Source organism: Lolium rigidum, chromosome 2, assembly GCF_022539505.1.
Source record: "Lolium rigidum isolate FL_2022 chromosome 2, APGP_CSIRO_Lrig_0.1, whole genome shotgun sequence".
NCBI lineage: Eukaryota > Viridiplantae > Streptophyta > Magnoliopsida > Poales > Poaceae > Lolium > Lolium rigidum.
Window position 1 is genome coordinate 27431318 of NC_061509.1, and position 10880 is coordinate 27442197.

The window sequence follows — 10880 nt, forward strand, 5'->3', positions numbered from 1 at the left end:
GAGGCGGCAGGGGATCGAAAGAAAAGGCAAGTCACCAAATATGAGGTGCCAAAAATAATTCAAGAAAAGAAAGTTTTATAGTGCATAGAGGATGACATGCGGGTCCCGGTTAGCGCAGCGGTATCACCGTTTGAGAGGCGGCAGGGGATCGAAAGAAAAAGGCAAGTGACCAAATTTGAGGTGCCAAAAAAAACTCCAAGAAAAGAAAGTTTTATAGTACATAGAGGATGACATGCGGGTCCCATTTAGCAGCAGCGGTATCACCGTTTGAGAGGCGGCAGGGGATCGAAAGAAAAAGGCAAGTGACCAAATTTGAGGTGCCAAAAAAAAAACTCCAAGAAAAGAAAGTTGATTGCACATAGAGGATGACATGCGGGTCCCATTTAGCAGCAGCGGTCTCAACGTTTCCAAGGCGGCAAGGGATCAAAAGAAAAAGGAAGTAGCCAGAAATCGGGGGTCAAAAAAAATCCAAGAATAGAAAGAATTTTGGTTCATAGAGGATGACATGCGGGACCCATGATCCCGCATCGTAAACGGCTCGATCGGAAAACGTTGAACGAGATGGCGCGATCGAGAAAAAAACAATGCCGGAGAGGCTGCCATCCGGGCCCTACATCCCTCGGCGGTGCGGATTTGCGTTGACTCGGCCGGCGAACCCGAGAATTCGCGATGCACCACGTCCCGGGCCACCATACGCGACGTTTTGGCCGCTTTCGTCGGGCTAGGTGGCCTCAAAAACGAGAAAAAAAAAGTTTTGACATGCACCACGGAGGTACCAAAATCGTCGGCCATGGTACACCAGCAACCACGGCGCGACTTCAACTTCGTCGGCCATGGCAACTTTTCTTGTAGTGCGATTTTGTGCTGCCTGCTATACACATGCAGTTTATAGACAGCAATATACAGATATACAGGTTATATACAACAACATTCAGATATAATATAAATATCATGTACATTGCACAAATATAACATAGACATCATCATCACATTACTTAGAGCCCGATCGAGATACATATATAGTGGCAAGTGTCAAATGTTTTGCATACAACTCTTAATTCATACAAAATTCACAATTTCGAGATACAAAGTAGTCTTCATCCGGTTCCTCCTTTGCTCCCTCATCTCTACCCACCGGGCTCGCTTGCATCGGGGTCCTTCATCCAGTTCCTACTATGATGAAAATGGAAGAAAGTGAGACCAACAAGTCCGATGCACAAGAGAAATGGAATAAATGTCTCATACATTGTTGGTCAACACAAATATTAACATTCGAGGGACGGTGTAAGTGAGACCAAGTCCGATGCACAAGAGATTGATATTTGTGCTATCTTACCGGGCTCACTTACGCCGCCCCGAGTGTACGGTGACCAAACATTTTAATCATCGGCATTTTGAAAATCTCAAAGCAAATGGAATGACAAAATGGAATAAGTGCCTCATACATTGTTGGTCAACACAAATACTATGGTCAGAAACCATAGTTGCAGTATACACCGCAGTATACTTTGCAGAAGGGCCCCCTTTCCCCGGCCGCCTTCCGTGAACGGGTGCTTGACGACACAACGACGCTGATCTACCTCTCCGGCGCAGAACCACGGCAGTCCCTCGCCGTCCAGTGAACGAGTCCTTGATGCAAAGACCGTGCCGGCCTGCCCAGCATTATGCCGGGCCGTGTTGCCGCACTTCAGGCCGTGTGTCCCGCGCCCTGCACTGTTCGCCTTCTTGCCCGGTGAACCAATATTAACATTCCGGGATGGGGTCAGTGAGGCCAGGTAGAATGCACAAGAGATTGATATTTGTGCCATCGCACCAGGCTCACTGGCCCCACCCCAGAGTGTACAAGTGACCAAACAATTTAATCATCGACACTAAAATGGAAGAAAGGCCAATGCAATTAAGAAGTAGCTAGTATGAACTAAATGGAATGCCTCATACTTTGTCGGTCAAAACAAATATTAACATTCAGGGATGGAGTAAGCGAGGCCAGGTAGGATGCACAAGATATTGATATTTGTGCCATCACACCAGGCTCACTTGCTCCACCCCCGAGTGTACGAGTGATCGACCAACCATCTAATCATCGGCAAGTACAAAAATACCAACAAACCAGCAACCATGGTGACATAAGTCAAGATGCTCAAACACACATAGCATGCATGGAGCAGATGCTCCAAAGAGATTATTCATCACTTGGTATATAGACCAAGTGATGCTGGCAAAGAGAGGCCAATCAAGAACCGAGTAAATCCAGTAAGTGATAGATATGCCTAAACAAGCAACACCACATAGCATATCCCAGCTAACCGAGATGAGACAAGTCTTGGTAGCCAACTGAATCACCTAGCACCACCTAGCCTTTTAAAACCATCGAAAGCAGTCCTTTTTCTTCAAAGGATACCACAGTGGCATTCATTTACATGATCCCCTACTGTGGATATCTCTATTTTCATCAAAGCCAACAAGAAAAGGATACCACAGTGGCATTCATTTACATGATTCCCTAATGTGAATATCTCTATTTTAGTATACCATCATAAGCATTCCATTTAAATCACACATTTTAGTATCTGTTCTTATCCAACAGTTTTTGCCTCAGCCTTTGCATCATTGGCTGAGCCAAGACATCAAGCATCTGGCCAGGGAGCATTCTTTCTTTTTAGGGAACTATATGAACTATATGCACATGATCCAGTAAGCATCCACACTAATCAGAGCATTATAAGCATAGTAGCATACCATAAGCTCACAAGAATCCATCAAGTAAATCTTCACAAGGATACCACAGTTAGCATAGTAGCATACCATAAGCTCACAAGAATCCATCATTTTCTTCACAAGGATACCACAGTAGCATACCATAGTAGCATTTCATGCATTTAAATGAACCGAGTAGCATCAAAACCAACCAAATGTCCAACTAGCAAGCAATACCAAGTGAGCAATCCAGGCTCCAAATGGAACCTTTGGAGCAGATATATATAGAGCCAATATAGCATGTCACTGCTAGTAGCTGGTGTTCATATAGCATGTCCATTTAGTACCAACCATAGCACCAATTTAGTACCAAGCATAACACCAATTAATCAAGCAATATAGCAACATCAGTAACAAGCATAGCACCAATTAATCAAGCAATATAGCAGCATCAGTAACAAGCATAGCACCAATTAATCAACTATAGCTCCATCAGTAACAAGCATAGCACCAATTAATCAAGCAATAACAGCATGACCTGCACATGACACTTCACTAAAGCCAAAGCTTCGAGTAAAGCACTTAATCAAGGCTTTCATGCGATAGCTTGACAGGCAACAACCGCAAGCAATGGGATCATAATTCAATCCATGTGCACATACCGGATAAATGGCATCAATGGGATCAGAATTCAATCCATGTAATTAGCCAAGTTATACGGAATAAGAAAAGGGGAGCACAACAGACATTTCATCGAGCACAACAAGCAGCACAAAATCACAGCAGCATTTCATCGAGCACTTTGTGCTCGCGCGGGAGAGGAAGAGGGAGGGGAGGGGAGGGAGCTCACCGACGACGACGGCAGTTGTGGAGGAGCTCACCGACGACGACGGCAGAGGTGGAGGTCGCGGCGGCTCCTCCACCTTGACCCGGCGGCGGCTCCTCCACCTTGACGCCGCGCCGGCCCCTCCTCCTCCACGCTGCAGCGGCTTGTGCTGCTGGTGGCGGGGATGGGTGGAGCGTGGCGGCATGCGGCCCTCGCGGAGGAAGGCGGCGGCGGCGGCGACGGTGACGGCAGCGCTCGCCATGGAAGGCGGCGGCGCGGGGAGAGGGGAGAGGGGGAGAGAGTGGTATACGGGCGAGGGAGGGGTACGGCCATGATATAGGACATGTTATTTCTGTGGCGCACCGAGGCCAGTGCGCCACAGAACACGTCATTTCTGTGGCGCACCTAGGCCAGTGCGCCACAGAATACGTTATTTCTGTGGCGCACCAAGTGCAGTGCGCCGTAGAAAAAGTGAAACCAATGATTGGGCATGACAGGGTGTGGGCCCCACAAAGATTTTGTGGCGCAGTGTTCCATGGTGCGCCACAAAATTAAGCTATTTCTGTGGCGCACCTTGCCAGGTGCGCCACAAAATAAATTTCTGTGGCGCATTTAACTAAGCTTAGCCTATAAGGGTTTTCCTACTAGTGAGGGGAGGAGACATCTATGTAACTTGTGAAGTAAACTCTCAATTGTATTTGAACTTGTAACGAAATTATGGTTATTTTCCATTGTACAGGTTAGAGGCCATTAAAAGGTTTAACACCAAGTACTTCTTAGAAGAGGTGGTTAATTAGTCTGTAATATGTGATGTTCAGTAGCTGAAGTTTCATTATTGAAAATTTTGACTCCTTGTTGTGTTAATTTTCTGCAAAGAAACTCTGTGTATGACTTGTGCAGCTCCTGACAGCACTTGACTACTTCCATGCTAACCATGTCCTTCATCTCTATGTGAAGGTTGCTATACCCATAACCTTTATTTATTTCCTACTGAAAAAGCAGTTTAGCACCATGTATTGTATTGTTTTTCAGTGTTTCAATATATTTCTTACAAATGACAAAAATATACGGCTCATTGATGAGAGAAAAATACCTGGACTATGAGGTACTTCAAATTGCTGATGACAATATCTTCTGTTCATAATTTGTTGTTTGAAACAGATGATTATGGACTGGTTAAACAAAGCACTGTATTTCCTTCTGAAGCTTGTAGGAGCTCCCATTTACATGTTGAACTTCTTGCGTATATTTCACATGGTTCCAAGTCCGGAATATGGTCCCTAGGTAAGTATTCCTTTCTAATATTAAGTTGTGTGTCTTGATCTCATTGTTGAACTGTTATAATGACTAAATATCTGCAATCTTCAGGCTACTGGATCTATGAGCTGGCTGCACTGAAGCATGCATTCAAAGTATTTGTAAGTAACTATGCTTACATTCTCTTTTAGTTATAGCTCCTTGCAAGTTGTAACATGTGATTTTCACCAAAAGTTGCATCTGCGATTTTAGTAGGTAAGAGCGGCAACATACTTATTTATCTTGTCTATCGGTGTCTGCATATTAGAAAGGAATACTAAAAGACTCGACACGCTCTGTTAAGATAGTTTTCATACTGATTTACTTTCTTTCAGTTATACCTCTGATACTTGCGCCATTTCGTCGCAGATCATCGTTGGTGTCGTGACGTTGAAGTTATCAGTAAGTAATTGTTGAGGTATGCTCTTGTTTTATTGGGTCCATTTGCCTGGGCATTGACGATTTGCTTGAACAATGATCTGCTCTTTGACTGCATGCGTGCGCATCCTACTTGTTAAGTCAGCAGTTTCTTCATGTAGTTTATTTTCAGTCTTGTTAAAATAGTTCACCTTTTGCCATCTAGAGATGACGCTATTTGTAGTGACACGTAATTTGTTTCTGACCAACTAACTGGATTTTCCCCAGTTTGAGTTCTGCAGCTCCTTCAAAGAAAATGTCTTGTAAGAATTACTTATGTAAGCTCGTTTAGTTTCTGTTCACATGATGCTGCTTGTAATACTCCAGTCATCTACATTACTGCTGCCATTTATTTAAATTTCTGCGGCGGCCATTGGCATTATTTACTTAAGCTAGGAGGCTAATCTAACTCTATAACCAGTTGTGTCTTTGTGCAGGCTAGAAAACCTGCATTGAATGTCTACGATCATACAATATATTCTAAGTTCAATTCTCACTTTCTCAAAGGCAAACGCATAAGTAAGAAGGTACGAGCTATATTTGCTTTTGTACTTGTTCATATATTTTTATTGCACCAGCATACGACTTGGCGTTAGAGGTTTTGATGAGGAGCTTATGAAGTGTCTATAGTCACCCTGGAAGAGTTCTATGTCTCAGTCTAGCAATTCCCGAGCCATGGCTTGTTTGTAGTTTAGATGTTTACCACTAACTTCAGGTTTAGTGTTTTGTGGGCTGCTTTGCTATATACACCATCCAGGATGTTGTAATTGTAATTATTATGATTATGCAAGTTTTAATGTGAATTAACATAGAATCTAATGCCATTTACCATGATTACTTCTTTCCGCTTCAGTAGGAAATGTTTTTATGGAAGTGCATATAACCAATCTTAATGACTTCAATAGGAAATTTTGTTATATTTAAGAGAGAATTAAGTTTGCTAATTGCCTATTTTAATATAAATTCCCGCCATGTTATTCTCTGAAATTTATATCATGTATATGTTTTCTGCTTGAGAAGGTTGTATCAGAATTCAAAAGTACTGCTATCTATGTGCAAGACACGCATTATCACTGCTATGAGGAGCTTATGAAAGCCTTATTTGATTAGGATTACAACAGAAAGATATGTATATATGCAAGACAACATAGTTCAAAACTCAGTACAACTATCCTTCTGAATTTCTTTTATGCAAGCTTTATTTTGTAGGTAATGCTTCAAGTCACTGTGTACTAGATTAGTTAACACTTCGAACAAGCATTCTTCATGATTTTATTCTGTGTATATCTTTGCCAATGTAAATTAAAGCGCCAAGTCTACTCATGGTATTGTCTTCTTTGTAAAATTGAATGTAAAGTTTGCGGTGCGCAGTGAACATTTTGTGCTATTTTGGGCCAGAACACAAATCTAGAATTAGCCGTGCAATCAGAACTAAATAATAAATAAGAAAAGTAAACATGTAGCTACTCCTATTGATTGTCTGTTAGACCCACCTATCGATTTTTTATCCAACCCTGTCCATTTTACTTTCAATCTTTCATGCGCTGAAATTGGGACGCACAGCTCTAATGAGGAGGCGTCCAATGGGCGCCCCAACCACTAGTATAGTAAAAGCGTGCCAGGCCACTCTTTTCGCTACAGCCCTCGCCGCCCGCCAAAGGAAAAACAACTCGCGCCAACTATTTAGTGCGCCATCCCCATGGTAAGCCCCACTTGCATTTTGGTTTACTCTGTAGCAGGCGGGACACAATCAAAGGCCAACATGCACAAGACCGAATCTAAGCGCAGACCTAACGGCAGCTAACTCATGCGTAGCTACCCACGTGGGTAGCAAATTCACTCTCCTCGTTAAAATGTTCATCCTTTAGTTGGTCGCTTCACTATGATGCGGTACTTTAGTTACTGGCTTCAAAATGTATTTTTTTGGAGGTGTGTGCCCGTCCTTTAGTTGCTCAGGTCACTCGGTCCGTCGGTCGCAAACATGTGGCCGTCACATGGTATCGCAGCAACGAATACACTGCCGCCTGGGGTCACTCAGTCAAGTTTTTTAAGTATACCGACTCCAATAATATAATTTTGAGTATCGGCTTTATTTCCTGGACTTATTCTTCCAATTTTTTGGTCAGTTTTTAATTTCACCCGGCCTAAATATTTTTTTGGGAGACGGTTAGTTTAGAACCAACTCTATGACTTTTGGAGTAGTTTTTAGTTTTAGTCAACTCCAAAAAAAAAATACTGAAGTCTGTTTTTTATTTGGAGCCCGTTTTTGAGAAAAAACGACGCATAGAGCTTTATTTATTTTTCCAAACGGGGCAAAAGTGTTGCCCATTCTCTTCTTCTAAAACCGACTGACTCTGATACTCGAATTTCTACTGTAGTGCGTACAAAATAGTAGTGTATTTCAGACACAACAAATGCAACAGTCCACTTATTAGTACTAGTAAGTGGCACGTGCAGGTTTACGGGTATCTAAGTGGAAGAGTATACCTTTTTTTTTGTGAAATGGTAATGAATAAAAACATATGGCGCTCTAAAAAATTATAATCGAAGGTCATTACGTTTTTTCTTTAGATCATTACAGTTAGTTTTATATAAAGTATTACCAGAGATGTTGAAAAATATTAGGGATCTGTTTCTATCAAGTACTATTTTTTTATTGAATTTGATTTTTTTACTATAAGTTAGTTTTAAATAAGAGATAAGTGATCATTCAACAATTCAGAAACATATTAATTCTTTTTAATTTAACCATGTGAGATGCAATTATTTGTTTATTAAGGTTATCATTTATAGTGTATTTCTTACTCGTTTAGATGCCACGGGCGTATCCACATTGAGCTTTCAGGGTTCCTAGGAGGCTAGGACAGTGGGTGCAAAAGTATTTTTTGCTACTCCCTTCATTTGAAAATAAGCAACTTAGATTTATCTAGGTTCACGTGTAGCTAGAAGTGTTCTAATGTGTAGATACATGCGAATCTAGATAAATCGAAGACTTTTATTTTTTAATGGAGAAAGTATTTTTCATCTAAGTGAGAAATTTGTGTGATTTACAAAGTATGATTTTCTCTGTGGGTCTTTGTTAACACCTAACACACATAAGTCGCAAGTTTCGTTCCATAAAAACAGATTTATTTAAATGGGTCTGAAGAAACCTTCGTCACAGAACCAAGAGATGGGAAACATCTCTTTCAATCTTTACAGTATATATTGGAAAAATCAGGATGGGGTAACTTATGGTCAGTCGCTGGTCGTGCCAGGTGTCCCATAAAAAAATCATGTGCATGTACTACAACTTCTAGCTCCGCTTGAGCTTGAATAGAAAAATACATTTATCGGCAGACCTCCCACGTTGCAAGTTTGCATGGACTGTATATACCTGGGCATGTGTCGGGCTGTGCCGGGCCGAGGAAAGCCCGACATTGAAAAAGCTGGCCCAAGCCCGGCACGGCCCATCCAAATACCCACCAAGCCCGTCGGGCCGCGGGCCGGGTCGTATTGTAAATTGACATTTTCGTGCTACCCAGGCCCGGCCTGGCCCGACTGTCGGGCCAACATTTTCCGGCCTAGGCCCAAGTTTTTCAGGCCGGGCTACCCATGGACAAGTATGGGACTGTAGTTCTCTAGAACAGTTGGCTAACTCCTAGGAGGTTCGCACGCCCATGCTCGAGCTGGAATGATTGGATGCACAATGCATACTAGGAGAGGCGAATCTAGCGCAGCACGACCGTTGGATTATTTGTATCGATACTTGATGGACGGCAGATGACAGTTTCGTAATGCAAATCAGCGGCTGCAATAGCTTTGAAGGTGTTTAGGCGGGAAAATGTGAAGAGGTCAGAAATCCAAATTCAAAACTGTCACACTGTCGTAGTAGAGATAGAGAGTAGCAGTTGCACTAAGCATTACTCTTTCAGGGTTGCTCTGTGAGCTATTCGCAATTCGGTCCCAAACGTATTTACAAAGATGGATGATCTGGATTTTAGCATTCTCTGCACTTCTACACTTCTACACAGGGCTAAACTCTCTGCAGAGGTTTCAGTGTGAAGATCAAAAGGTAGAGGTTAACATCCCGAGGTCTCTCATGCTCGCATTGGAGGGAATTAAAATAGGAAAAGATAGTTCAAGTTTTGTATGCCACATTGTTCTATGTACATGAACCCAAGACTATCTTAGGTGGGCTCTGCAAGTTATCTCTGTTGGATCAATTTCCCTCGGTCTATTGAAGTACAAGACCACTACTACTAGAAAAATCTATTTATATATAACCATGAGAAGCATTTATAGTTGCTAGATAATGTCCCTTTGCTTCTGGATAAAGATATACTCTTTTAATAGCTGGTAGCTGGAACTAGCTAAGCTTTGCTGAATACATGGTCCACATCTTAGATAGAGTGAATTTTAGTGAAGTTATGAACCAACACCTACCCCCGCGCTACCTTTCAGTCGTCATCTCAGCAACTATACAACTATATACCTTTGAATATCCATGTTTTCAATGTCCTTTAAGATCCCATCTCGCTCGTCCACCCCTTCCACATCTTAACCGTCTACGGGCCATTGCCGCGGCTCACTCATCTCCGGCGTGGGCGACGCCAGCGCGAGGCTCCAGATGAGCGACACGGATGAGTTGTTAATACAGTGTTGCATCTATTTGGTAAACCTGAGCAAGCAACGGAGCACTAATGTTGTTAATCGGTTTCCTCGTAGTTCATACCAACGTCCTTGTGCACAGCCGGATCATCGGACCACATTAGTTTAGACACCTTTTGACATCCAGAGAACTAAATCGCAAATTCTTCATTCTTCATTCATCTTTGAAATCGATCAGGGCAAACGTGTGGGTTTGCTCCGGTCACTCGATCCCAAACATGTGGCCAGCACTATGGTATAGGTCACTTGCATCACATCAACGAATATAGGGCTGCCTGGGGTCACTCAGTCGGTTTTAAATTACTCGACTCCAAAATTATTACTATTGTTGAGATCGGTTTTATTTTTTGACTGATTTTTCGAGTTGGTTTTTGATTCCACGCAACTCTAATATTTTTTTGGGAAGTGGTTTTTAGTTTCACGTAGGTGTAATATTGTTGGGGATTGAAATGTACCTAAAGTCTTCTCAAGTCTTCCACGAGCTCTCTCTCTCTCTCTTTCGTAAACCGCGCGCCTCTTAAGGTCGAAGATATAAAATAATAATACTAAATATAGTAGACGCTTTTGATAGCTGCATGGAGACAATCCATGTGTCAGAATCTTAGTTTACTCTTTTTTCTGTTGAATTTGTTTTGGTTTCCTTTTGTTTCTGTTGAATTTCATATTAGCCTTGTTGTTGTTGTTGCTGGTAAAAACTGACTCTACCGACCGACAATGATACTACAATTTATACCAGTTCTCAGTGCGTGTATTGTGTACAAAATAATCCAATATTTTAGACACGACAACAAGTTCTTCACGTTGCAATCTTCAGTTTACTGAAAGCTTCATATTCAGTACTATAAGGTGCAGTAAAACATTACTCCGTGTGGGATTTTCTCTGTGTGCGATCCACAATTTGCTCCAAAGCATGCTTACGAAGATGAATGAAGTGGATTTTAGAAATCTCGCACTTGTACACGGGGCTAAACTATTTGAGGAAGCTTCAGTCTCA

General features: G+C 42.1%; 1 long non-coding RNA gene across 1 annotated transcript; it reads left to right on the forward strand.

Annotated features, from left to right (window-relative positions):
- The first annotated feature begins 4646 nt into the window (after positions 1-4646).
- LOC124686141 lies at positions 4647-5753 on the forward strand. Its single transcript, XR_006997735.1, has 3 exons — positions 4647-4807; positions 4892-4941; positions 5189-5753. It is a non-coding gene; the product is annotated as an uncharacterized LOC124686141 (long non-coding RNA).
- The last annotated feature ends 5127 nt before the right edge of the window (positions 5754-10880 follow it).